Below are 13,330 nucleotides of genomic sequence, written 5' to 3' on the forward strand. Positions count from 1 at the left end.
GCGTGAGCCACCACGCCCGGCCTGGATATTTATTTAATCTTTGGGTTATAATCCAATACTATCATCACATTTCATTGCTCAAATTCCAGCTATGGCCATTGGCCATTGAGAATCTTTCAGGCTGGGTCCTCCTTCCAACATGCTTCCTTTTTTTCTTTTTCCTTTTTTTTTTTAGACAAGTCTTGCCCTGTCGCCCAGGCTGGAGGGCAGTGGCGTGATCTCGGCTCAAGCGATTCTCATGCCTCAGCCTCCTGAGTAGCTGGGACCACAGGTGTGTGCCACTACACCTGGCTAATTTTTATGTTTTTAGTAGAGATGGGGTTTCACCATGTTGGCCAGGCTGGTTTCGAACTCGTGACCTCAAGTGCTCCACCCACCTGGGCCTCCCAAAGTGCTGGGATTACAGGCATAAGTTACCATACTCAGCTGGTGCTTCCTTTTTTTTTCTTTCTTTCTTTTTCAAGCACTCTCTTGCCGTAAGATGTTCCTGGCTTATCTTGTATTTTCCTTGCCACAACCACTTTTCCAAGGAGCTCCACCATAGCAACCTTCTAAAACTATAAATCTGATTGTGTTCTTCCCACTTCAAATCTTCCCACGACCTCCTACTGCTTTTGGGACCGACCAAAGCCCTCAACACAACCCTCGAAGCCCTGCCTTTGTCTGGCCCCTGAGCAACTCTTTGGACAAGCTTTCCTGGACTCATGCAGCCTCACTGTTCTATCTTCTTCAAGTGCCTCCTGCAGGATCAGTATTTCCAAATGCAATGCAGCCTGTTCTTGAACATTCTCTGTGAAGAGGAGGGGACTCCCCATACTGTTAAAAGGGGAGCTCCCCCAGGAGAGGCTCTTGCTTGTATTTCTGCACTCCCTGCCACACCCTCTGCCAGTGTACCACTCCTACCAACCAGACCAGGCCCTGAGCCACCCTGCCCCCTGCAGAACTGGTGATCTCCTTTCATTCTCGCCAGAAAAAAGGTTAGAAAGAAGGGACAGTAGACCATCCTGGCTAACACAGTGAAACCCCATCTCTACTTAAAAAATCCAAAAAACTAGCCGGGTGAGGTGGCGGGCGCCTATAGTCCCAGCTACTCGGGAGGCTGAGGCAGGAGAACGGTGTAAACTCAGAAGGCGGAGCTTGCAGTGAGCTGAGATCCGGCCCCTGCACTCCAGCCTGGGCGACAGAGCGAGACTCCGTCTCAAAAAAAAAAAAAAAAAAAAAAAAAGAAAGAAGGGACAGCTAAGAACATACCTGGGCTCATCAGGTTCCCCGAAAGACCCCTAACTATCCTCCACCAAATGGCTCTTAAGGCCCACAGGACAAACCGTACTGAGGGGTGAGGAAGAGACATTTTCAGATTTGTCCCTGACCCTTTCAAAGTTCTCAACCCTCTCAAAAAAAGAAAAAAAAAAGCCAGAAGCGGTGGCTCACACCTGTAATCCCAACACTTTGGGAGGCCAAGGTGGGCAGATTAAGAGGTCAGGAGTTTGAGTCCAGCCTGACCAACATGGTGAAACCCTGTCTTTACTAAAAATACAAACATTAGCCGGGCGTGGTGGCAAGCGCCTGTGATCCCAGCTACTTGGGAGGCTGAGGCAGGAGAATTGCTTGAACCCGGAAGGCAGAAGTTGTGATGAGCCAAAATCGCGCCACTGCACTCCAGCCTGGGTGAGAGTGAGAGTCCGTCTCAAAAAAAAAAAAAAAAAAAAAAAAAAGGTTCTCAACCCACTCTTAGGACTCAGTGACTCTCTCTGGCAAATAGTACTAACCTATTCATTCTACAGATATTTCTGGACTGACAAACTCACTAGGAAATGCATTGCTTGGGTATATAGCTGGGGGCAATTCAGAGAAGGGTCAGCTCTTGGGCTTCTGGGAGCTTTCAGTCTATAGGGGACATAAGACATGCAAGAAAAAAAATCAGCAGCCTTTCTATATGTTAACAATGAACTACCTAAAAAAGTACAAAATAATAAAATATTCCAGAATAAGTTTAACCAAGGAGGTGAAGGATCTCTACACTAAAAACTATAAAACACTGATAAAAGAAATTGACATGAATAACTGGAAAGATGTCCCATGTCAGGGATTGGAATAATTAATATTTTTAAAATGTCCATAAATACCCAAAGCAATCTACAGATTCAATGCAATCCCTATCAAGTTACCAATTATATTTTTCATAGAAATAGGAAAAAAAATCCTAAAACTCATATGGAACCGTAAAAGACCCCAAATAGCCAAAGCAATATATCTGACAAAAGAATTACTTTGATAGAGTAAATAATAGAGGTTAAAATCCTCTTATTTCTAGAATATAGGAATTGAACCTACCCCTGAGAATCCAAAATTCTCCGTGCTACCTATCACACCACATCCTAGAGTAAAGCCAGGTAAATAAGCTGAGCAAAAGTTTGTTCTTAAGCAAAAGAACAAACTTGGAGACATCACACTACCTGATTTGAAGAACCTACTACAAAGCTATAGTAATCAAAATAGCATGGTACTGGCATAAAAACAGACACTAGACGAATGGTTCAGAATAGAGAGACCAGAAATAAATCCACATGTTTACAGTTAATTAACCGCTGACAAAGATGCCAAGAACACACAACAGGGAAAGGACAGTCTCCTTAGTAATTAGTGTTGAGAAAACTGGATATTCACATGCAGAAGAGTAAAATTAGGTTAGACCCTCATCTCACACCGTATACAAAAATCAACTAAAAATCTATTAAAAACTTAAACCTGGCCGGTCGCAGTGCTCATGCCTATCATCCTAGCACTATAGGAGGCTAAGGCAGGCAGATCACTTGAGGTCAGGAGTTTGAGACCAGCCTGGGCAACGTGGTGAAACCTCCTCTCTACTAAAAATACAAAAATTAGCTGGGTGTGGTGGCTCATGCCTGTAATTCCAGCTACTTGGGAGGCAGAGGCACAGGAATCTCTTGAACCCAGGAGGTAATGGAGGTTGTAGTAAGCTGAAATCTCACTGCTGCACTCTGGCCTGGGTTACAGAGCAAGACTCTGTCTTGAAAAAAACAAAACAAAACCTTAAACCTGACCAGAAACTGTAAAACTACTAGAAGAAAATAAAATACAGGGGAAAGACTCCATGACATTGGTCTGGGCAATGACTTTTTGGATATGACCCCAAAAGCACAGGCAACAAAGGGGATTACATCAAACTAAAAAGCTTCTGCAGAGCAAAGGAAACAGCAGATTAAAGAGACAATCAACAAAATAGTAGAAAATATTTGTAAACCACACATCTCATTCACTCAGGCTGGAGTGCAGGCTGGTTGCAGTGGTACAATTATGGCTTACTATAACCTCAAACTCCTAGGCTCAGCTGATCCTCTCACTTCAGCCTCCCGAGTAGCTGGGACTATAGGCATGCATCACCATGTCCAACTAATTTTTTGGATTTTTTTTTTTGTAGAGACAGGGTTTGACCATGTTGCCCAGGCTGGTCTCGAACTCCTGGGCTCAAGCAATCTGCCTGCCTCAGCCTCCCAAAGTGCTGGGATTATAGGCATGAGCCACTGTGCAGAGCCCGACATTTCTTAAAAGACATACAAATGGCCAGTTGGTATATGAAAAAATGCTCAATATCACAAATCATCAGGGAAATGTAAATTTAAACCACAATGAGATATTACTTCACACATTTAGAATATTATAAAAAAGACAAAATAATAAGTGTTGGCAAGGATGTGGAGAAAAGGGAACCCTTGTACACCATTGGAGGGAATATAAATTAGTATAGCCACTATGGTAAATAGTATGGAAGTTTCTCAAAAAACTTAAAATAGGCCAGACCAAGTGGCTCACACCTATAATCTTAACACTTTGGGAGGCCAAGGCAGGAGGATCACTTGAGGCCAGGAGTTCAAGACCAGCCTAGATAACACAACAAGACCCTGTATTAAAAAAAAAAAAAAAAAAAAAAAAGGCTGGGCGCGGTGGCTCATGCCTGTAATCCCAGCACTTTGGGAGGCTGAGGTGGGCGGATCACAAAGTCAGGAGATTGAGACCATTCTGGCTACATGGTGAAACCCCATGTCTACTAAAACTACAAAAAATTAGCCGGGCATGGTGGCGGGCGCCTCTAGTCCCAGCTACTTGGGAGGCTGAGGCAGGAGAATTGCTTGAACCCCGGAGGCAGAGCTTGCAGTGAGCTGAGATTGCGCCACTGCACTCCAGCCTGGGCGACAGGGCAAGACTACATCTCAAAAAAAACAAAAAAAAAAAATTAAAAACCGTTAAATGGAACTACCATTAAATCAGGATGTTGAAGAGATATCTGCACTCCCATGTTTATTCATTGCAGTCAAGATATGGAACCAACCTAAGTATCCATCAGTAGATGAATGGATAAGGAAAAGATGCTATATACACATAATAGGACACTATTCAGCCCTAAAAAAGGAGGAAATCCTGTCATTTGTAACAACATGGATGAATTTGGAGAACACTATGTTACGTGAAATAAGCCAGGCACAGAAAAATACCACATGATCTCACTTATATATGGATTCTAAAAAGTTGAATGCGTAGAAGCAGAGGATTGCTTGAGCCCAGGAGTTCAGGACCGGTCTGGGCAACATAGCAAGACTCTGCCTCAAGGGGAAAAAAGAAAACAGACATGTGGATAGATAGCTGTACTATGAAGGAAGTTTCATAAGAGGAGTCTGTTGAAGAACTTTAAAAATCAAGAAAGAAATATTGGAGTTTTTCAGAATTGGAGACATCAAGTGAACAGAAGGTAAAGACAGGTGGGGTTTACATACAATGAAAAGGGAAGGGTGTCATTCCACACAGAAGGAAGGGCAGAAACAGAAGTGAGGAGGCAGAAACCTCTGGGTGTATATGGAACCAGAATGACTCAGTGCTGCTGGATCTAAGGACATTTGAAGGTGGTTGTTTCCTGCCGCCCGGCCCATGCCAACAACTAACTCCTCTCCTATCCCCTGGCAGAATTAGGGAGTTGCATCTTTTCAATATCCTGGGCATAACCAGAGACACATGCTGGGTCCCACAGGAGGAACCAAGGCAGAGAGGCTCCTGGAGGTGATGGCGAAGGTGATGGCAGAGCTGACCACTGAAACATCAGCTATTAGTATTTTCTCCCAGGTTTGAGACAATAGGGCCTAGGAGGCTGCACCTGCAGGGGGAGGAGAGCTGGGCAGATACGCTTCCAGCTCCTAGTGCCCATCCCCTAAACTTTATCTCCTGGCTTTTTTTTTTTTTTTCTTCTTTTTTGAGATGGAGTTTTGCTCTGTCACCCAGGCTGGAAGGCAGTGGCGTGATCTTGGCTTACGGCAACCTCCACCTCCCGGGTTCAAGCGATTCTCCTGCTTCAGCCTCCCAAGTAGCTGGGACTACAGGCATGTGCCACCACGCCTGGCTAATTTTTGTATTTTTAGTAGAGACCGTGTTTCACTATGTTAGCCAGGATGATCTCGATCTCCTAACCTTGTGATCCACCCACCTCAGCCTCCCAAAGTGCTGGGATTACAGGCATGAGCCACTGCACCCAGCCCCTCAATCTCCTGGCTTCTTTCTACAACAAGAACAGGCTCTGGCCAACCAATATGCCTTCTGCATTCAAGCAACTCCAGTGCTCAGCTAGTGGGCACCATCCAGCCAGAGCCCAGAGGTGACACCCCAAGCTGCCAGCTCTGTGCTGGGAGGAGAAAACAGCTCTGGTTCGCCCACAAGCCCCCACTGGGCTCTGCTCTTGTTTGTGATCACAAACAGGAGGCAGGCTTTTGGGATTCTGCTCCTGAGATTCATGCAGCCAAACCACATGACCCTAGGTAAAGCTGGCACCCCACTGGGCCTCAGTTTCCTTCCTGTAAAATGGGGGTCAGCCCTCTGACTCCTCTCCCCTGCAGGGCACAGGAGAGAAGAATATCCCATCTAGAGAAGGACTGCAGCTGAGGAGCCAGGTCCCTTGTGCGGGATAGGGGTGGGGTAAGGAGCTCCGCAGGGCCTTCAGGGATAAACTGCTGGCTTTGATGCTGCCTTGCTCCTCCAAGGCCTGCAGGCTTCCCAGGAAAGCAGTGGGGGAGGAGAGAGGAAGGGGTGGCAAAGCCAAGAGTTTTAGCCTTCTTCTAGCCTGGAGGACAGGAAGTGAGGTGCTGTCTACAGAGGAAGTGAGAAGCAAACCCCCGTCCCCACCCCCCAACTTCCCCTCAGCCTGGAGTGGAAAGAAAGGTTCCAGCTTCAGGAGCCTGCAGGCTCACAGCTGGGGAAATAGAAGGTGATGCAATGTGGGTAGGGGAAAACGAATGATCAGCACCATCTGGAAGAGAAGAGGGTCTCCTGTCTTGGGCACAATAATACTCAAGGGACCCAGGACACCCCACAGACTGGGGGAGTGGGGAGAAAAGAAGCCACTCAAGCCAAGTTGAGAAAGCCAGTATTCCAGGCCACGTGGTACCCACATCTGCAGTCCTGGCCTGACTCCTGCTCCCAGCATGTGTGCCATGTCATGCGCCTCAGCACGGGCCACCCCCAGCACTAGGTGGGGCAAGTCCTCGGAGCACTTGCTGTTATAGCACGTGTCCTTTCTTTGCAACCCTTATCACGGCTATAATTATAAAACCATTTAATTACTTGATTAACGTGGACTTTTTTGATCACCACTTATCCCTAGAGATTAGCACAGCACCTGGCACACAGTAAATTCTAAATAATCTGCTGGCTGAATAAATAGGCCGCTCATATAGCTTGAGAATTCCTCAGAGGCCAGTTTGGCCTGAATCCTGACATCTGAATGAAGTTCGGTATACAAAGGTGAATGAACACTGCTCATGACTTGGGGCCAACTGGGGAACCCTGGGATGAGTGGTCAAGGTCAGTGCTATAGTCTGAATGTTTGTATCTCCGCAAAGCCACATGTTGAAATCCTAATACCCAAGGTAATGCTATTGCGGGGCAGCAGGGCAGTGGTGCTTTGGGACGTAAATAGGTCATGGAGGTGGAGCCCTCATGAAAGGGATTAGTGCTCTTATGAAAAGGGGCCTGGTGAGATTCCTCACCCCTTCCACCATGTGAGGACACAATAAGAAGCCTCTGTCCAGGAATCAGAAAGCTGGCCCTCACCAGACACCAAATCTGCCCTTGCCTTCACCTTGGACTTCCCAGCCTCTAGAGCTGTGAGAAATAAATTTCTGTTGTTTCTAAGCTGCCTAGCTTATGGTATGTTGTTACAGCAGCTCAAACAGACTAAGACAGCCAGAAACGGGAGAGCTGACATAGGTGGTAGGAGAAATCCAGGCACACCCAGGTACTGCTAATAGGTAAGGCAACAAATACAGTAGACACACTATGCTGTATTTTGGGTACGAATGAAAAAAAAAAGAATATATATTTGTGTGTGTTTGGTATTGTGTAAGGAAACTCAAGGGATATATAAGAAACTAATAAATGATTATGGGGGAAAAGGGGATGGAGGTGGGAGTGAGATTTTTTTTTTTTTTTTTGAGACAGGGTCTTACTGTTGCCTAGGCTGGAATGCGGTAGCTCAATCTCTGCTCACTGCAACCTCTGCCTCCTGGGTTCAAGTGATCCTCCCACCTCAGCCTCCCCAGTAGCTGGGACTACAGGTGCACACCACCACACCCGGCTAATTTTTATATTTTTTGGTGGAGACGAGGTTTCACTGTCTTAGTTAGGCTGGTCTCGAACTCCTAACCTCAAGTGACCCACCCACCTTGGCCTCCCACAGTGCTGGGCATGAGCCACAGTGCCCAGCAGAGATTTCAATTTTCAAACTATATTTATAAAACCTGGTGAAAAAAGAAAACAAAACTGCAAAAAATATTAGAAGGAATCAAACTATTCAACAAGTTGATTTCTAAAGCTCCTCCCAGCTGTGGCATTCACCCTCTTCCAGGCCCCTAGGACAAGGGAGCAGGTGAGGCGGCCAGTCAGATGAATGTGGGGGCTCCAACCCAGGGTTGCTGATGCCTTCACATCCTTTCTTCTCCAGCCATCTTGCCCTGGGTTAGCAGAGAGGCCCTCCTAACCCCAGGCTGTGGTGTGGGCATGGTAACACCACTATTCAGAAGTTGGTCATGGGCACTTCTACCTGGGTAAGAGTTGGGTTTATTCTAGGTCGCTCAGAAGGGGGACAGTCTGGTCAGGGGCAGAGGCAGAGGGCAGGGGAAAGTTTGGGGCCAGTGGGGTAAATGGCTCCTGGAAGTGCCTGGTGCTGCTGTGGGCAGGTTCTGGGGGTGTCTGAACAGATCCTTGTACAGAAGGGCCGATTATAGCCCCCACATCAAGCCAGCTGGGAGTGAGGTAAATCAGCCCCTGGAAACTGCAACTGCTGAGAACCCCAGAGACACACCCCGGGAGTTCCAGGGCCCCTCACAGCCCTGCCTAGAAAAACCTTGACCATTGGCCTACCAGAGAGTCTACGGGCAGGGACAATTTCAGGCTGAACTACATGAGAGTGAGGAGACATGCAGACCACAGGTTCTAAGCAGCACCTGTCACTCAAGCCCTGCAGGCAACAACAGGAGCAGCAGAATGGGGTCTTCTCTCCTTTAAGACATCTATACTTGAAAAAAAAAAAAGCATAGTGAATATTGGAGAATTCCCAGAGTTCAAGGACCAGCATAAGGTACAGGGTGCTGTGTCTGACTGGGCTCTTCTCAGCAGCTGCTGGGTTTTAGAAATCGGTAATAACAGCAACAATAATTCACCTTAATAACAGCCTGGCCTCCTCTTTCATCTGCGTAACTCCCAGAGCTGGGAAAATGGTAATTATCGAGCAGGTGCCACACCCCACTGGTGATGCATAATTAATCCAGGAACACTGGCTGGGAAACTGAGGCCCAAGGAGAAGGATTTCCCCTCGCAGAGAGCTACAGACACAGGTGCCAAGGGCTGCTGGGCGGAGGGGGGTGAGGGTGCCAGTTCCACACCTGTAGTGTTTTGGGAAGGTGCTAAAGACAGGGGCACTCATTCCAGAGTCCTCCAGACTTGGGTTTGGGGAGAAGGTGAAGAAAGACCCAGATAAGTGTCCCAAGCCCCCTCCTAGGCTGCGGCAGGGCCTGGTGAGTAGCCCTGGCTGGAAGTCAAGGCCTCTGTTCTTGAGCCCATGCCCTACCCTCCCAGAGTATCACAAAGCAGGCTGACAGCTGCCTCAGGCACCTCCACATCTCTACAGTATGCCCAGGCGCCACAGGGTAAGTGAGTGCAGCCCTCCGAACAGCCCCACGCCACAGGCATAGTTCATGAAGTGGGAGTGGGGAGCACCTTACAGCCAGGTAGGCAGATCAGATCAAGAGGAGTGAAGAAATGGGGGAGACTGCTTCTTGGGAACCCCAGCCCATCTCTGAAGCCCCCTTGCATCCTTGGTACTGATCCTAAAATAAAGAGATCCTTCCTACAGCAAGGCCTGTCTGGCCAGTGCTGTAGAAACCTGCCAGGGAGGTCCAGTTGGCGTATGCCCTCTAAGAGGGCAGAGGACGGTGGGCAAAGCATCCTAAGAGACCAAAGACCTTTTCCCACTGTGTCCACAGAGGGAACCAGTAGAGACTCAAACTAGAAGGGAAGGGTAAACAAAGATGGAGGCATTGCATATGCAGGTCCATCCACAGCCTGCTGCGTGCCTGGTACTGTGACAGATGCCAGGACAGAAAAAATCTAAGTTCCCGAAAAACCACAAGAGCCAAGACAGGCAGCAACCAATGACCTTGTCCTCCAACCCTCCAGGTCAGTGTCTGGGGGAAAATATTATGGGTCTTGTTCTCAGGGATTTGAAGCTGTTTTTCCTCAGCATGTTACAAAGCTGACCAGAGCCCCTGGGCGGTCCTGCGATAACACTCTGACTCTCCGAGGGCCCAGCTTTCTGCTATCTCAGGTTCAAGAACTGGCCCTCTCTGCTTTAAATCCAGCCAGGCTACCTCATGCATAAAACATTAAGGCAGAATGGGACCATGTGAAACTACAGAGCAGAATCAGGAGGCCTGCCTCTGACACTCACCACCGCATGAATCACTTCCCGCTCTGGACTTCAGTTTCCCCATTTTTAACACGAGGGCGTTGGACTAGACTGTCTCTAGGATTCCTTCCAACCTATGCTCTGTGTTGTTTTGATGTAGTGGCAGATCCCAGATTGATTTACATAAATTTGCATGTTCAATCAGAAACCCCAAACTCCAAGTATAGAAAATCCAATCAGTCCATTAATGCAGCCAGACTGGGGCTCGGGGAACCTGCCAGGTTTGGGTGAGGGTTGTCGAAGGAGACGGTGGGAGCGGTGTTGAATTGGGGGAGGGGCTGAGAAGCAGGGGCTAGAAAGGGCACTTGTTTTGAGAGATGCAGCTCCAGTGACTCAGGCATGATGGGGTCAGGAACCCCACTTCGGCTGTCAGGCAAGGGCCCTTTCTCCTCCTGCTTCTAACGGGGCCTCTGGCTGGCCAGCCTCAGAGCCACACCCCAAGAGGGAACAGCAGCCTCTGCCTAGTAACAGCTGCATCCTTCAGTCTGACAGGGACTCCAGCATTAGCCACTTTCTGGGAAACTGACCTCCCTGGGAGCTTCCATTATCCATTCCAAGGGCTCACAGCAGTAAGGAAGGCTTCCTTGGGGTTTAACCTAAACACCTCCTGCTGCAGCTTCACCCTCATAGGCAGCAGGGCCCAGGGCAGAGGGCTTCCCAGGCCCAGGAGAGCCAGCAGAGGGAAAAGCAATGCAGGGAGAATGTGCCCCTACATGAGCAAACCCAGGGCTTCCTTAACCACCACCTCTCCTTCAACATTCCCCTTCAACTGGGAGACCGAGGATGAAAACAAACAAGAAGAACTTCAAGACCTCTGGCTCTTGGGCTGGAAAGCAAGTCCCAACCTGGAGAGCCCAACTCCTGACGAAGTCCTACCCCCGGGAGGGAAGGGGCTGGGAAAGGTGGGGTGGGTGCAGTTTCTCCTCACTGCTGCCACTGGCTGGTTTGGCAGGGCCTGGGAGGCTGGCTGGGCTGGATGAGGGCAGTGGGGAAGATTCCTTAGCCCCTTGCCTGGGACCTGGGGATGTGAGTACAGCAGTGAGGTGGGCAGGGCTGGGGATGGGATGGGCAAAAGCAGTGGGGCCCTCCTTGCCCTCCTCCTATAAGAGGGCGGGTGGGTGAGTGTGTTGTGCTCCCTGGCCCAGATCCTAAAACAAGTCCCAACAGCTGAGACGTAAACTGTCTCCTGGGAATCTGCTTACCCTGCTGGCCCTTGGCTGCCTCCTCCTCTCTCAGCTCTTCTTCAAAGGGCCAGGATGTCTCACCACAGGCGTGATGGGTGGGCCAAACCCAAGCCAGCAGGAGTTCATATCCCAAGGCACCAGGGGTGTGTGGGACAAGGTCTACTCTCAGGCATAGAATAAGGGAATCTGTTCTCTCTACGCAGGGTTCTAATCCTAAGTAATTGCAATTTAAAGCACACCCAACACTTTAGCTCCCTCTAAATGGGACCATTCTGCCAGAGGACCTTTCTCCCCTATAGATTCACCCATCAGTGAAACCACTCAATGTCAAAAAGTGGACGGGAATATTAGAGCTATCTAGTCCAACTACTGAATTTTAAAGATGGGGAAACTGAGCCCCAGAGAGCAAACTGTCTCGGCCAAGGTCATACAGCAAGCTAGGAGAAGTAGGGACCAGAGCTTCTGACTCTGTCTTTATTGATACCAGCTTGGTCCCCAAACACTTAGGTCTTCACCGGCCTGTCATGAAGATCTTTCTTCCCTGCCAACCACGGCACCTGCCCCTCCAGGTCCTCACTCTTTTCCTGAGGGCCAGAGCTGGAGAAAGATGCCACCTCATGCACAGACCATAGCCTTTGAAAACAAGCTTGAATTTGGGAATATCTCCCTGGACAGGAATACACACGGTTTCTTTGGGATAGGAAACCCCACTAACTCCAGGTTGTTTTTAGGAAGATGGGGGGACCAATTTGAGAAGTGAATTCCTGTCACACAAGGAGTCTCAGAGAGCCAGATGGCGTAATGTCTGCAAGGGAGGGTCTGCAACAAGGCAAATGGGCTATGTTCATTTTCCCCAAAAGTACTGACCATAAACCGGTTAGGCATTGACACCCTTTTTACCGCTCCCCAGGACCACCCCTGCCCGGGCTACTTCCTCTGGCTGACCACTGTGCTTAAGAAGGAGGACCCATGAAGGAGCGGGAGAAGTGGGAGGGAGGGATTGCCTCTACAGCCAGAGAACTCCTTAGCCCAAGATCCCTAGCTCCTCAGCAAGGCAGGCCTTTAAGAAGTAGCAGCTGGAGAGACTAGGTAGACTGGGCTGATCCAGCCCTGGGATGCCTGGAAAACTAGGCCTGTGGGAGGCGAGGGCCCTCTGTGCCCTTGGGGCCATGCCAGGACTGGAGACAACGCAGGGCCTTGGGCCCAGGACAAGGAGAGGAGAGCTAGGATCCGGGCAGCCGCTTTCTTAGTTGGGCTAAGCCAGGGAAGCGTCGGGCACAGATGAATTCTCTGCATTCTTCTGGCACCGCAGCCAGCACCCTGAGGGCCTTTTCTGCAGGCGCTGCCCTGTCCCTGCTCCCTGCCCAACCAACCCTCTTCCCTCCCTTAGCTTCTCTTCAGCTTGCAGCCCGCCAGGTCCTTCCTCCTTCCCGCAGCCCCTCAAAGCCTCTGAAGGGCTGTTCTCTAGGAGACCCGCTCTTTCCGCCTCTCCCCGCCTTCCTCAGGCCCTACCGCCCCAGGCCACGGGGACTGGAAGGAGTGCGAAAGGGAGCCCCAGGCTCGTCTCCGCGCCTGCGCTTTGGGGAGAGAGCCCCTCCCCCCGCAATAACCCGGCACCGCTAAGCGGCACCCGGACGGTGGGATGCGGGTTGGGTGGGGTGGGCAGCTGGGGCAAGGTCAGTGCTTTCAAAGAGCGAGGGGAGCCCGGCCCCCGGAACATCCCCCACTCCCGAAAGTTTCCCTTCCGGGGCCACTGAGTGTGCGCGAGGATGGCGCGGGGGGCGGGAGGGGGTGGGGTGGGGGTGCACAGAGTCTCAGCCGGACCCCCGAGGAGGGTGCAGCTGGAGGGAGGGACGGAGGGGCGGCCAGTATGGTTTGGGCAGGAAGCCGCGACGCCCTCTCCGACCCTGTACTGCCACGAGAGCCTTACCCTCTACACCCCACTTCCCCCGGCACGGAGCTACAGATCCCCCCCGCACTCGCCGCTCTTTCAATCCCAAGTAGACCCAGAACTCACCGAAATCAGGTGTTGAGCTGGGCCAGGGCAGGCCGGATCCGCCAGGTCCATGGCCGCGGTTGGGGGCGGGGGGCAGAGAAAGGGGGGTGCCGGAGCCGCCTCCTG

At 50.1% G+C, this 13,330-nt stretch overlaps 1 protein-coding gene across 1 annotated transcript in view; it reads right to left on the bottom strand.

Annotated features, from left to right (window-relative positions):
* NCKAP5L (NCK associated protein 5 like) overlaps window positions 1–13,322 on the bottom strand; it is a 38,016-nt gene extending 24,694 nt beyond the window's left edge. Inside the window, exon 1 of the mRNA XM_025403204.1 lies at window positions 13,226–13,322. The gene's annotated coding sequence lies outside the window, so the exon portion shown is untranslated. The remainder of the gene's footprint in view (window positions 1–13,225) is intronic.
* Between the last annotated feature and the right edge of the window lie 8 nt (window positions 13,323–13,330).

This window comes from Theropithecus gelada, chromosome 11 (genome assembly GCF_003255815.1).
Source record: "Theropithecus gelada isolate Dixy chromosome 11, Tgel_1.0, whole genome shotgun sequence".
Lineage (NCBI taxonomy): Eukaryota > Metazoa > Chordata > Mammalia > Primates > Cercopithecidae > Theropithecus > Theropithecus gelada.